We start from the raw sequence: 16,009 nt of genomic DNA, 5'->3' as shown, positions 1-16,009 counted from the left end.
ATATAGGGGATATAAGTGAAGATGCTGGCAAAGCATGTAATCACAAAAGGAGAAAAGGTTGTCAAACAACTTAGCAGGGTACTGGTGTGGGAAAGGTGAATTCGAAAGGATTACAAATGCATTGCAAAATAGTGACTCAGCAGTAGAACATTAGACTGGTCAGCAGAACAGCTGGCTACACAGTCAGTGACGAGGGATGCAGAGAAAAAATCCCTAGATGACCGTTTGTGCTTAAGAAGAACTCGAGGACTAACAATGGTTAGGAGTTCATCAAAAAGGATCACATATAGACAAAACTCTGACATGAGGCCTTAAACCCAGAAATTTCCACATCAAAGTTGAATTCCATAACAAGATAAACATGTGTTACAGTTAAGTTGTGAGCTAAATTATAATATATCACATATGTGGTGGCAATATCCATTTGATAAATAACATGTATAATGCATCTACTTCACTAGAAATTTCTAATGTACCTATCACCATGGTAACATTGACTCATTTGCACCCTTTCCATTAATCTATATTCCTTGTGTCTATCTGTGATATTCCAAACCTCTGAATATCTTCAAACAGCCAAAAATATGATGGTAACAAAGCATGATAGTGTAGATCTGGTCTTTCTGCTTACTGTGTCAATCACATGCCATTGTCCTGATTTTTGAGAGACCTCAAGCCACTGCAAGATGCTCACTCACCTTCTCAACTCCCCCAAATCTCCCCCAAAGTAAAAACAAAAACAAAAAACAAAAAAACAAACAAAAAAAACCACACCGCTTATTGAGTCAAAACTAAATACAAAAAATCAGATGACAGATGCACATGAAAGCATCAGTTGGTACAGATCTTCTGGAATCAACATTTGAACGATCATTTAGGTTCATTAGGATCAAGAATTGTTTCATTGGCTTTAACAAGTTTCACTAGATGGGATGTGTTTTTATACCATTAAAAAATCTATCACACTATTTCCAGATTTGTTGTGTGTGTGTGTGTGTGTGTGTGTGTGTGTATTTCCTTATTTTAAGATAGTGTTATCTGACTGAGAGAAAGAGAAGGCCCATGGAAGGATTAACCCAGAAGGGTATTCTATGATAATTATATTAAATCCCTTTTGAGAAGCCCAGTATGGAATCGCAAGAGAAAGATAGATAAGAAGGACCCAGATGCAGGTTGCAAAGCTGGTCTCCTCTATTCTTCTGAGTTCTACACTAGAAAACGAGACTCCAAGGAATGCTCTTATCTTTGGAAAGATTGTTAGTCAAGGCCATAGGACAAGCCAGCAGCATCTACTTATTAATGGGAACCACCATTTTGGAGTCTTCTGAATTAACCTGAAGTGCAGCTGATTAATAAGTATTAAACAACATCATAAGGAGGCAGAAATGCATCATTGCACTCTCTCGTTAAGTTAAACAAAAAAGGCAAATACATATTTTCCCTGTATAAACATTTTTTTTCTTCTTGCTTTATTCTGTCTCCTTATATGTGGTGTTCATTTAGTGCAGATTACGTAACGGTTTTAAAAACTAACAAAAACTGGAAAAGAAACATGGAAAAGCAGAGAGGGAAAAATAGCTGCAAATATATAAAATCAGCAATACATCTTGAACTGAATCCTTGTAATCAGATGATGTTTAATAATGTATGTGTAGCCCTGCTTTATTATATTAAGCAAAAAGATTATTTTTTTAAAATCTTCTAATAGTTGAATATAACAATATTCTTTATTATGCTTCTAAAAGCAATATAAACTTAATACTCATACTACGAGTTTCAACTATAAGAACACACACACAAAACACAATCTAGAAGACAAATAAGGGTACTTGCATTTAGCACAATGGGAGTCAGGAGGAGCTAATGGCGATTGTTTCAATGGTTTGGGGGCAGACACATTCTGAAATATTGTTGTAGTAAGTCACCAGCAAATACTTGGTTGGTTGTCAAAGGTTCAGTAATAATGTCAGTTCCTTTGTTAACAAACCTATAGGAAGTTTGGATATGATAACCAACACAGAAAAAAAATGTGAGAATGTGTGACATCTATTTCCATTCTCTGATTTCTCTCTGATCACTTATACTTCAAAAATAATGCTTTCAAATGCTGGTTCCTCAAAGAAGGAAGAAAGAGAGGTCATTGAAAGAGAGGTATCTGTGTTATAAATTCTAGAATGGTCAATAAGGCTACTAAGATCCAGATAACGTTAGGAAATAAGATATTATTTTGATTTATTTGTATTATGTTAATGAAATAATAATTAAAAAAATTAACAAAACTGAGCCAATGTCAACTAGGGAATACTATACAGAATCCAGTTTAAAGGTCTCAACAATTTTCACCTCTAACAGACCACCAAACCTGTCCAACCAACATCTTCAAGCAAAGGCTTTAGCAACAGGTGAGGATCATGGGTCAAAAGTCCTGGGCAGGGCTACAGAGAGGCCATGAATCCTGCAGCTGGAAAAGCTTCCTCAAAAATACCCTGCTACCAAGCCTCACACCAGCTGATCTCAACTTTGGGGGAAGAACATGAGAAAAGAGGTGTTTTTTTAAGGTTGCCTGGACTGAAATCATAAAAAGCTTTCAGAGCTCAAAGCTAACACCTTGAATTGAACAGGGAAATAAATTGGAAATACAGCTACCATATGCTTACACCAGTAACAAAACAATAGCAACTTCCTAGCCAAGTGTAGATGGAAGAAACACCACTTGGCACAGCCTGAAAATTGCTATTTGGGAAAACTCAGTGTTTCTGAATAATAACTGAAAATGTTTGGCTCCTCAATCTATTCAAGGGAAGGTAAAACTGGGGTTGCCAATGGAGGAGGGAAAACAGATGGGTCCCAGTCCTAGATGTCTCCAAATAGTAACAGAAAACAGTCAGTCTGTTCTGGACCCCAAAACCTCCCATTGCATTACAATGTCTTTGGGAAGCGGTGTGTCTAGCTATCAGCTGCATGTTTATGGTGTTTCTCTTGTAACAGTTTAGGACATTTGTGATGCAATTCCTCAGCTCAAGCCTAACCAATGACAGCAGTAAGAGCAGGACTAAAGCTACTTTTGTTGCTGTAAAATGGAGTTGTGAGTGTGCTGATAGCTATATGTTTAAGAACCTTTACATTAGGACCAAGTGGATAGCTTCACTATAAAATCTGTAGGTGAAATTTACATAGGCTGAATCAAACCCACTAAAATCAGAACTACTTCTGTAACCTGGGGTGACAGGGCTAATCATGCTAATTTAATTCCTTCAAAGCAGATCCTGGATTTTCTCAGTACAGCCTGCATACCTACTGATTGCCTTCTGTTGTCCACCTGCTGAACTCATATCAAGCTATATGGAATTTACTTACAAACTATTTCTGCACATTGAACTGGTAGAAGCTTCGCTTAAAATCACTAAACACAAACATGAACTGTAGAGAAAGCTCTAATATCCTGAAGCTAACCTTGCGACACGGTCTGAGAAGTGTCTATGATTTCTTTCAGAACATTTAAATACCATCCTATTTTCCAATTCCTATTTCATCAACCAGGCACATGGAGAACAGTTGCAAATGCAATGTTTATTAACAGGGTAGAATCACAAGTTACTAGTCTTTGTCTGGATATAACTAGCCTCCATAGACAGCTCGGTATGGCTGTTGTATTGTACATAGATAAAACAGAAACCGATTTCTAAACAAAATAATTTCCAGTAGCTTAGAAGTATCAAATGCAAGGGAAAAATTGAATGAATAAATAAATAATGCCCAATTCTTCTGGGCTTTCCCTAAAGTGAAGCAACACGTACATCTTTAGAAGATGTGATTAAGAACAAAGGTTCAAAAACAGTAACAATTATTTTTAAACACAAACAGAAAGACTGAAAAATAGTTTATATGATTTATAAAGCAAACATACCTCAAACACACAGGTATCTTAATTTCACCAGAGAATTATTTTCTCAGCTGTCTTTTCATCTTCAGCTCTTGCATTTGTTGCACTGGCCTAGGAAAAATAAATCTCAACTTACTTTCAAACAGAAAGCATAAGGCTATACCAAAGGAAAAAAAATGTTAATAGCATTGCTGTTAATTCCTCAGTAATCCTACTTCATTATCGTAAGGAAATAAATCTCAGAAAAGGATTGCCTTATTAAAAGTGAATTAGAAAACTGAATGTCATCAGCGCAGGGAGGCACTCTCCTAAAATGCAATCAGCAAGGCAGCATATAAATAGGGAACTATACAAAAAATGTTCCTATCACACAATCTTTAACAGATTTTCAACAGATGTGTACATAACTTTGATTTCATGAATCCCTAAAATAAAATATGTCTACATCATTTACCATGATGTTTCAAACGAATAAAGCAAAAAAAAAAAAAAATCATTTAGAGTCTACTCAAGGAACACTATTTTAAAGGTATGTAAGGTGCAGACATGAGTGATTATTGAAATATTATTCATGCCATTTTTCAGTGTCATCAAAATATTTGATTTATCTTGGAAGACTGAAAAAAATTGAGGTTTTGTTTTGATTTAATTGCTATATATAACCCATGATTAAAAGGCAGTGTAAACCCTTATGCACATCTTAAACACACATCTATCCCTAATTATAGTGATGTATGAAGGCTCTGAGCAGGGCAGAAGCAATGCACAGTAAAAATGCAAACTTGGGACAACTCCGCACAGTGTGTATCATATTAATATAACCGTTCCATCTAGCACCACAATATTTATGCCTCACACACATCACTTTCAGGCATGTTATTTGAAAATAGGCAGCATCAAACAATTGATCATTGGAAAAACTCACCAGTATTAAAACAGACAAAAACACTACTTATATAGAAATATGTCAAACTTTCATTAAATATATGGGGGAAAAAAAAAGACGTGTACAAGCCAACTACCCCTTGTCATTTTTCTTCTCATTAGTATCACTATTTCTCTTCATTGTTTCCAAAATTCTATTCTAATTCTTTACCCTGTGGTCATCCTCTGACTATTTCTTTAACTGACATAGTTTTTGCATTATATAGCCGTAACTGCTGTAATAAAATTATTTTGAAGGAAGACAATGTAAAAATGATGGTGCAGGTATAATATAAGATTAGAAGACCTACATCTGAAAGATACCCACACTTTGTGGAACCTAGTTAACAGCTGGAAACAAATGGTGGAGACCTTTAAAGCATTCAAATGAAAAACATATATTCCCTTTGGCCGTGTTCATGACCCTTTTCACAAACATACTATTTTTTCACTGAATCCTAGTCTCAAATTCAAAAGGGATATGTGTTTTGTGAAAGGGATCATGTTGGAAATGTCTGTGGGAAGAGATAAAATTTTGAGGAGTGGAGCAAGAAAAGGAGAGCACATTTGATTATTTGTATATCAATACATAATTATTTCTCAACTTTTTCTCTCACCTTAAAAGAAAATCTATTTTATCGGTCTATATTAGAGGTTTTATACTGCCGCTCATCACAGCACTATCTGAGCACCTTACACATGAAATCAATAGCAATAGCAAAGTCCCTAGTGATTTGCATTGTCCCAGAGGAGTACAGCTGACACAGTGGTTCATAAATTGAAATATGCTTTTTAATGTAATTAAGGCTTGATGCATTAATTGCTTTGAAAATTAGAACCAGAGCTTTAAACTGGTATCAGAATCTGACTAGGAGCCAGACGAGGGATTAGAGCACAGATCTGATGTGCTCACAGCAGTCTAAGTCAGGGAGATGGTGCATAGCCATATTCTATACCAGCTAGAGCTTGTGTATCTTCTTCACATTAAGTTTCAGATCCAGTGAATTACAGTAATCGACACTGGAGATGAGAAATGTATGGATCACTGTGGCTGGTTCCTTGTTCAGGAGGAAGGGACAAAGTTAGGAGTCAAACAGGACCTTGAGGCCCATGCCACTTTGATGAATGGGTACTGCACGCCTTCAATGGAAAGTGGAGACAACATCCTAGCTGGCTCTTGAAAATGATTCCCCTTTCTGACCAGCATAACTTTGGCCTTGCCTGGGTTCAACTTGAGCCAGCTACTTTCATGCAGGCATTGATTTCTTGTACACATTCTGACATTTCAGCAATAACAGTGGCTGCATCCACAGAGAATGAAATATATAGTTGAGTGTAATCAGCATACTTCTGGCAGCTGAACCCATGTGTGTCTGTCTCTCCCAGTGATCTCATGTAGATATTGAAGAAAAGAGGGGTAGTACAGATATCTGGGGGACTCTGCAAGCAAGGGTCTTTAGCAATGAGGAACAGTTACCCATCACCACGCTGAGGTTTGCTGTAGAGGAATGACTGGAACCACTGTGATGCTGGACCATTTACTCCTGTTATGTCATGTAGGTGGGTTAGCAGTACTTTGCGTCAACGGATGCGGAGAGGTCCAGCTCGATGAGCATGGCGATCATGCCTGTGTCCATCGTCATAAGAAGGTTGCTGTGTCCTGATCTGAACCGATTGTGAGGCATCCAATACCAAATGTTGGCTGATGTCCATGTTGTTGAAGATCAGTGGTTTCTACTTTCTCAATTATTTTGCCCAGGAATGGAAGGCTGGAGACAGGACAGTAGTTGGAGAAGTCTTCCAGATTGAAAATTGACTGAACTATCATGTTTTGCAGTAGGTATGCTTCGCTGAAGAAGCCCTGACTATTTTTACTACTAGTGCAATAGTTGTTCTTCTCTGGCTTTTACCAGCCAGGATGGGCCTGGATGCATTTCACAGATTGGGGCACTAATATTTTCCTTAAGTTGGTATAGTTACTCTTATGGATAATATATGTTTTTGATCACTCTTTAGAAGTTACTATATAGTACATTGCTGCTGAAAATCAAAATATTTTACGAATTTGGTATCTGTCTATTACTCCTTAACACAGGGAGCAGGGGTACGATGTGAGAAGGGAGCTCTTAAAAGTTTTCTAGGGTCGAACAAGGGACCACTTTAAAGCTTTGTTTGGAGGCTATTACACAAATCATTGCATCTCTGGTATCACAAGACTGAAACTGCATATTTCACCAGATTTATTGATCTCCTGGGGCTCTTCCAGGCTTGGTAAAATGCCTAAATCTTTGAGACTGTCAAACTATTTGTCTAATCTATTTCAGATGTCTAAGGCTCCAATCAACTTGGTATCTCCATGCTGAACAAAATTGTCTGGAAGCCTCTCTCTGGTTTTCAGCACAGCAAGGAGGGATAAACATGTTTATATTTGTTATGGATTTAAAAAATAGCTAATATATTCACTGATTTGGTTTTGTACCCAAAGAAAAAAAATATTGAAGAAATATGCCTTGCTCTGGGCTCCTGGGAATGCCTGTTTTTAGAAAATGTTGTGATGTACAGTCAGAAATGAAAATACATTGTTAGTGTATTTTCATTGTTGAATGTTACGGTGTTTCCAGGATGATAACATGCAGAAAAATATTATTACTTTCTATACAAGATGAATAAACACATGTTGATTTAATTTGTAAATTACTTTGTTGTGTCTGAAATCATTAGATGTGGTGGAAAAATTGAGTTCAATGAAATTAGTTTAGACCACAGGGGTCCACTCCCCCCAAATGGCTTGCTGGTAGCTTGATCCATTTTTTAATTAAAGCTTGGTTTTGTTTAAAGCAACATGAGCATACGTTGGTGGTTTCTGTTTGCACTGTAGATAGCTACCACTGTCATAGGAGACCTTTTTATACCTCATCCCTAAAAGATAAGATGATGAAGGAGGATGGGAGAGAAAAGCTGGTGTGTGACATCTTGATGAAAACTACTGCCCCAAGCTTGCAATCAACCCCCAGACAAAACAATGCAAAACTTGAAAGCCTGCAGTTTTTCTTGTTTCCCACAGAAGGTTAATATTTCATTGCTGCACTTAATACACATCTCAGTATGTCTTCAGCTATATAAAGAAACAAACTTGTGCATGTCAGCAATACAATTAAAGATTTAAGCCTGAATTTTAGTCACCCTAAAATTTATAATCTAACATGTAACGTCTCCAGAATTAAAAGAATAATTAACTAATATTACACCATTTTCCTGTAGTGAAATGAATCTATAAACATAGAAACACTAATTATGTAGTGTGACAAAGTTCCTCCTATCTTGGTGGGTCCTGCACTTATTGGCAGATTTTCTTGCCTCAGAGATTCACCATGTGGGTTGGGGAACAGCCCAGAGACTTTCCCCTCTGGGAGAACCCACAGTCCAGGTCAATTGGGAGGTTTGGGGGGAACCCAGGCCTGCCCTCTACACTGGGTTCCAGCCCAGGGCCCTGTGGACTGCAGCTGTCTATAGTGCCTCCAGTAACAGCTGCATGACAGCTACAACTCCCTGGGCTACTTCCCCATGGCCTCCTCCAAACACCTCCCTTATTCTCACCACAGGACCTTCCTCCTGGTGTCTGATGACACTTGTGCTCCTCAGTCCTCCAGCAGCACACCCTCTCAACTCCTTGCACCTCTTGCTCCCAGCTCCTCACACTCCCATCACAAACTGGGATAAGCTCCTTTTTAAAACCCAGGTGCCCTGATTAGCCTGCCTTAATTGATTCTAGAAGCTTCTTCTTAATTGGCTCCAGGTGTCCTAATTAGCCTGCCTGCCTTAACTGGTTCTAGCAGGTTCCTGATTACTCTAGTGCAGCCCCTGCTCACTCAGGGAACAGAAAACTACTCATCCAGTGACCAGTATATTTGCCCTCTACCAGACTCCTGTACCCCACTGGTCTGGGTCTGTCACAGTAGGATCTATGTTATGATTTGTGCAGTTACTCAGCAAAAGGAGCTTCAAAACCCCTCACAAGATGGTGCTTACATCCTGGATGGTAGCACTGTTGAGTAAGGTAATAAAGATAAATGTACTGCATTTATTTTATTTTATTGAACATTATTTGTTAGACTGATGATTGTAGAAAACATTGATGCACAAAACACCCCAGTAGGGCAAGAATTTTTAGTTCTTTAGCACATTTTATTGTCCATAAATATTAAAAAATGGCTATTTGCAATATTTTTTTTTCTTGTGTATGATTTTTAAGTTCCTCAGTCCATTCAGCCTTACCTTTAATATACTTCGAGGCACATTTTGATCATTTTCAGCCAATTTGGGCCTTTACAGGGCAAACATTAATGAAGTTATGAACAAGAACTCTTTGTCAATATGGTGCCAAAACTGATAATTTTGGATGTGTCATGACAGAAAACTGCAGGGTTTCTTGTGGAGAACTTTTAAACACAAGGTCTCTCAGGTTACTGGCTATATAAATTTGCAGTGAAAAAAATAGCGCTCCTGTTGCTGGAACAAAACGTAATTTTAAGCACAATAAGGGCCTTCCCATACAGCCTATTATAAGACCAAGTCAGAATCAGAAACACTAAAAACAAAAGAAGGACAATGAAAAACCCAGGCACAATGGACCAAAACAGAACAGTCAGAAGACGAAGAATGCTTTAGACAATCACAGCAGCCACAATATCTCAATTTAATTTACTTCAGAGAATGAGAGTGAGACTAAAAATTGGGACAACCACATTTTCTTGTCAAACAACCACTATTCCTTTCTTTGCCACCTATAGACAAGTGCTATGAATTTCTTTCTCCTTCAGCCTAGATTAAAGTCTGCTGATATTTTTCACAAGGACGTACAGGAGATACTGACAATAAGGTAGCAAACAACATTCTTAATCCACTACAATGCTGCATTCAAGAATGGCTTTGGCCCCATAAAAAGCTCGATAGCATATTTTAGATTGCATACTGGTGCTGAACTACTATGTCAAATGTACACTTAGTCCTCTGAGATTTCAGAGAGGCAATGGACCAGCCAAGATGTGTTGGCTATTTCTCTGTATATTGACGCTAAGTTGAGGACGTGGTCTGTGGCTTGTGAAAAAGTAATCTATGGTTTTAGCTGCTTAGCAAATGAAGGCTCTAAATACTCAGTGCTGGTTGTGGTTTGGCAGTAGTCTGGGACTCTGCCTATTGGCAGAGCATCGAGCCCAGTCTGCTGCATCATCTGGACCTGGGAGCTGATAGAAAGATACCTGGACACAACTGGGCTTGATTTGAGCAACTGGCTTTGAGGAGGAAAGCTTTGTTTCCTAGTATTGTATTGAATTTAATTGCTGAAGTCACAGCAGCTTGAGCCTTTAGTTCCATGGGGAGTTGGCCCTGGCTCAGCCTTGTGGACTGTGAAAGGAACTAATTATAGTGTGCTGTTTCAATTTAAAAATAATAAATAAATAAATAAAAGGAAACAGAAGAACAAAAAAGATTGAGCTCTACAGGCAGAGCAGAGTGCTAGGGTGTCAGCACTGCCAGGGTCTATAATGGTGATGTCACTTTCTCCATGGTTGAATCGCTTAACCATTATGTACCTCAGTTTCCCTATCTATAGAATAATAATATTATATTCCCCTGACTTTAAAAAAATTTAATTAATACACATCTGTGAAGCATTTTGAGCTCCTAGACTGGAAAAAAAAACTAGATAAGTGTGAAGTTGTTAAAGATGAAGTTAATAACTAATTTTTTTGTATCCACCTACCACAGTTGTTGGCAGAAGCCACACAGTTTAGGGTCCAACCATGCAACCCTTACTGTGAATAGGTTCTAAAGGATCAAGACCTAATTGTATTGTTGGGGGAGAGAGGCAGGTCTATATTCATTTTTCTAAAAACCTATAGAATTTAATAGAGAGTAACATTCTTCATGTGGGGTCTATAGGTTTTGGTTTGGTTTGGGGTATTTGTGGGGGGGTTGTTTTATTTTGTTTTTTACTGTTGTATAGAATTCTATAGCAAGCATGGTATCCACAAAAAAAGGTGATTTTCAACTGTATATTTTGAACTTTACCATAGGTACCATCCTATTGAAAGCATTAGATTAAGCAGCCCACAAACATAGGCAAATCACACATGTGGACCTACCAACATTGTAGAAACGTGAAGAGGAATATTTTCACAGCAGTGCATATCAGTTTGCCATGAAACCTCTATTGAAGATAATGGGAATCACACAGCTAAATCCCCATGCACTGCTGTGCAAATGTAGCAGTAAGTAAAAAGCAATAAGGTATTCACATAAACATTATGCCCAGTATCAAATTTTCAAACAGGTATAGAAATAAGCCTTATTGCTACAGTTTAACCATTGGACTACCTAACCCAATACACTCCTTTTCTCTTTCCTGGCCTATGCACTACCAAGTAACCATAACAATCCAAAGATCTAAAATGAATAAGGCAAAAGCTGGAAAATTTTGTAATTTAAAAGTCATTAAAATATATATAGTGTAGTTATAAATACCATGAGAGTGCCTGGTACTTTACAAACAAATATAGAATCAACAACTGCTGTGATGTTTTATTTATTTATTTATTTTTGATGAGCATATGGGAATGAAAACATTTTGAGTATCTCTTGGAGAAAAAAATCAAAGTGCCATGAATAATAAGGTAGGGAGGTAGATGTGTGAGTATAGTGTCTACATCGCAGTTAAAAACCCATAGCTGGCCTTTGTCAGATGAATTGAGCTTCCAGAGCTCAGGTTAAGGGGTTGTTTATTTACGGTGTAGACATGCGGGCTCGGGCTTGAGCCTGGGCTCTAGGATCCCAGCGGGTCCCAGAGCTCAGGCTGCATCCCAAGCCTGAATGTCTATACTGCAATTAAATAGCCCCTTAGCTCAAGCCCCAGGAGCCCAACTCAGCTGGCAAAGGCCAGCCGCAGGTGTCCAATTGAAGTGTAGACATACACTAAAAGGGCAGGGGCCTCAGTGCGGAAGGACAGAAGTGGGGGAGTTATGGTGGCAGTGAGAGCTTTACCTGGGCACCAGCTTCAGCTCCAGAAGTTCTTCTTGCTGTTCAGCAGCTCCTCACCAAGCAAGCTCCCTAGATGCCTGCAATGCTGGACAAACTGTATAGCAGCTTGCCTTCTGTGAGAAAGCTCAAACAGGTGCCAGCTGGCTCTTCTGTCAAAGAGCCAGATTAATAGTTCTGTAGCCTGGCTTTTATCTACGGGAACCTAAATGACCACTCCAGTACTGCCAATCTCAAGAGATCAAAAGTCGACTGTCAGACGCCATCAAGAGAAAGAAAATTATGAGTCGGAGCCCCAAAAATCATGGTATTTGGCCCCCCAAAATGTATATTGTTATATTTTAGTCTGTCTTTTGATATTTGAAGTCTCCCTGCCTATCCCCAATTTGTGTGTATGTGACAGATAATGCAACCACATGCAAAGTCTTTGGGGACTATTATATTAACTTTATGAAGGTTATATGTATGTCTGGGGTCTAGGGATTGTATTCTACTCCATTGGGGAGGGCTACTGCAGCTCCCTCAGAAACTAAAATCAGTGGGGGTTGATTATTATGGTCCCTGGACTGTCAACAGCTCCAGAGAAGTACCATCCTTTGAAGTGGTGTGCATATACTGGCTGAAGCTAGATTTTTAAGAGATACAGGAGACAAAGAATGAAATTGGGACATAAACGCCTGAGTTTGAACTGACAGAGGGGCATTCTTTTTCATTCAACAAAGGAGCATGACCTCTTGTCCAAGGGAGCACGCAATCCTGCAGCAAGTTTGGAAGGATTGGAACCTATCAGGGTCTCCATAGGACTGATGGGCGGAAAGGACTATTGGAAAAGCATTTAGATCCTTTAATTGTGTTACATGTTTTCTCTGTATGCTTTTGTTCTTAAATAAACGTACTCTGCTTTAGAAGGTCTGTGTGGTCACATGTAACTGTTGGCATGCATTGGTTCATAGCCTTTGGAGAAAGTAACAGAGGGTCCTGTGGCACCTTTAAGACTAACAGAAGTATTGGGAGCATAAGCTTTCATGGGTAAGAACCTCACTTCTTCAGACTTGAATCTGAAGAAGTGAGGTTCTTACCCACGAAAGCTTATGCTCCCAATACTTCTGTTAGTCTTAAAGGTGCCACAGGACCCTCTGTTACTTTTTACAGATTCAGACTAACACGGCTACCCCTCTGATACTTGAGCCCTTGGAGAGAAAGCAAAGTTCAGGGACTGGAAATCAATCAGAGCTGTTGAGATAATTACAGTGCAACCTCAAGCAGCTGCAGCCTAACCCTCTGGCCTGGAGAGAGAAGGGCTCCTGCCCAGTTGGGATAATGGTTAGAGGCCTGAGAGGACATTCCTGGAGCAGAGCAGGAGTCTACTCTCCCAGACTTTATGGGGTAGGCTGATTTTTACCCTCACTGCAAGAGTTGTCATCCCTACATCTGACTGTCCCCAGACCATCAATTAACCCCAAGCATCATCTCTGCTTCTCAGTTCACCCACCCTCTCCCAGGCCCGGGGAGCTGCAGCAGGGTCCCCTCTTCCCATTCCATGCAGGGGAGGGTGGCTCTAAGGGCTCTTTACCCCCTTCTAACCTTTCCCAGGCTGGGTGCTGCAGGAGGGAGGAGGAGCAGCAGAGCGCCATCCTGTATGTATAGCTCACAGGAGTGGAATGAACAACTGGGCTCTTTAGCACCATCATTCCCCTTTCCCCCCATTAAAAATGGCTTTGGGTTGTTTAGGGGAAGTAGGACAGAATGCCACCTGTAGAAGCTCTGTTGGGCTGCTCAGCCCTAGGATGTGGGCAAGTGGGGCAAGCAAACAATCAGAAGGCTCAAATTTGCTAGACAGCTGAAACTTCTCTCATCAACACCAGACAGGGCTCCAGTCCAAGCCAAAATACTGCCACTGTGAAAAAAATCATGAGTTGGGAATTCTGTCACCCCAACTTCCCTGAGGAGACAGGAGGGAATTATTCCTGCATCCCAGCCCTGAAAGGGCCAGGCTGCAGCCTTTGCGGGACAGGGAGTGCAGTGGCTCCCTGTGGGGGACTCTGATCTCTGGGACTCCCTGCAGCTGCGGGTTTTGCAGCTGCTCAGAACTAGTACTCTGTCTGTCTTTTTGGAGGATAGGAACTTTGGCAGTATGATATGGAACTACACAAGTTCGCCTCAGTAAATTGAGCCTGGCAGCTGAAGAAGAGGCCTAGCAGAAAACCAGCCAGCTGTGTGCCTGATAAGAGTACAGTGTCCATATACACAGCCACAGCATCCAACACGCCACTAAATAAAACTGCTATGCCAGCGTGGTCAGTGAGTGTTACCATTACGACCAGAAGAGTGCATTTTGCTTCTTGGGCATTTTCTGGTGCACTGCAAAGTACACAATGACTGCTTGTTTAAAACGGAAAGATTTTTCTTTAAGAGGCTTTGGCTTCCAACAAGCTCATGTACCACCAGTGGTACATACACCCCTGGGAAATCCTGCTCTAGTTCATCTACAAATTATTAGGTTTCACGAAATAATCACTGGGTGAAATTCTATGGCCTATGTTATGCCGGAGGGAAGATTAGATGATCAAAATGGTCCCTTCTGGCATTAACATTCTATTAGATCTATAAAATTCCTGGACACTGAAGTCCTCTGTTTATTTACAGAGAAATTACTGAAGCGCAAGTGTAGCGTAAGCATCCCTATAGTACCCAAACAATATACATCAAACCTACCCTATGATTGTGATCATCATTATATGAACATTTATTAAATTATTCTCTTCTAATAATTGCAGTTCTTATTAATATATATCGTAGATGCATTATTGGGTGGGGCAGGGGGAGGGGAGAGAGCCCCAAATTGATCAACGGCAGGGTAATATCAGAGAGGAGAACCTAACAGTAGAATTTCAATGCACTACAGTACAAAAACCAGACTAAAAATATCAGGAAATAATTTGTCTGATTTGTTCTTCCTTTTAAGAAACAAACCTGGTGATGACATGACTTTCACAAATGTTTATTGTTTAGGTTTAACTTGCATAGGTCTATATTTCATTAAGTTGATTCAAAAGGATGCTCTCTTGGAATTTGGCACTATACAGTGCTTTGCTTGAGATTTTTAATAGCAGAATACCGATAAACATACATTGTTTACACTAAGGCATAACAACACTTCCCAAAAATGCAGGCAACTTGTTTATTTCATAATCTGTAATAAGTATGATGGCACTGCCTCACCATTGCAGATGGGGGAGTCTGGTTCAGAAAAAAGTAGATGGCTTTTTATTCAAGAAGCCACACACCTCTCTGCCTCTTAGTGAGACAGTTATTTTGCAAGAAAAGACTGTGTCAATCAGGACTTAAGGTAAGGTGAATAATGGGCAGCGTTTCTCTGCTGAAAGCAGAGGGACAGATCACTCTCCTCTTTCTCATCTTGGCGTGGGGGAGCTCCTCTTCCCTCCTAGCTGCGGATGGGAGGACTCACCACACAGGAAATACTGAGAAGCTTGTAAGGGAATTTCTGGAATTACCAGGGTTTCCAAAAATGGGTGGAGAAGCAACAGCACCTGATAGGTAAAACAAGAGGATCCTTTCCTTTCTTCCTGAAATGGAAGATTCTTCCAGGGGCAGCCTCTGTTATCTTTCCAACCTTACCAAAGGGGGGGGGAAGAAACTCCCCCCCTGCATGGTCTGTGTGGAATGACAGATACATACTTCATAGATTTGAAGCTACATCTTTCCCTTAAAATTCTGTACAATCTTTTAAAATACAGAAAATTATGGCAATCACCAAGGAAGAATCCCCCAGTCCATTCCCACAGTTTTACACCAATACAGATTTGCCATCCTGGTAAAAACTGGGAAAGAGGAGGAGCACCATATGCATTTGGGATAAGAGCTTGCTTTTTTTAAATATTTTTTTAATTTATCAAAAACAGCTAGTAAAATGTTTCATTTACCAGTAACCCACTTTTCAGCAAATGGAAATTTTCTATCATGATTTTAATACAAAAATCAATGTAAAGAATTTTGATTGACTAATTGATGTGCAAAAAAACTAAAACATGTTCATTTCAAACCTGGTTCAAATGGAAACAATTTCACATTTATGAAATTTTGGAGGATTTTTTTTTAAATTTTCAACCAGCTCTTACATTCTCACTTAGTTGGATGCAGACCTGGCTA

General features: G+C 39.5%; 1 protein-coding gene across 3 annotated transcripts in view; it reads right to left on the bottom strand.

Moving 5' to 3' along the window:
* The window catches only part of CDH18 (cadherin 18), a 922,085-nt gene that overhangs the window by 494,763 nt on the left and 411,313 nt on the right, over positions 1-16,009 (bottom strand). For all 3 annotated transcript variants that reach the window (XM_054020313.1, XM_054020314.1, XM_054020315.1), the window contains exon 4: positions 3,908-3,994. The gene's annotated coding sequence lies outside the window, so the exon portion shown is untranslated. The remainder of the gene's footprint in view (positions 1-3,907; positions 3,995-16,009) is intronic.

The sequence above is a fragment of the Malaclemys terrapin genome, chromosome 2 (genome assembly GCF_027887155.1).
Source record: "Malaclemys terrapin pileata isolate rMalTer1 chromosome 2, rMalTer1.hap1, whole genome shotgun sequence".
In the NCBI taxonomy this organism is placed as follows: domain Eukaryota; kingdom Metazoa; phylum Chordata; order Testudines; family Emydidae; genus Malaclemys; species Malaclemys terrapin.
The sequence above is the reverse complement of the archived record's forward strand: the minus strand, read 5'-3'. Positions and strand labels throughout refer to the sequence as shown.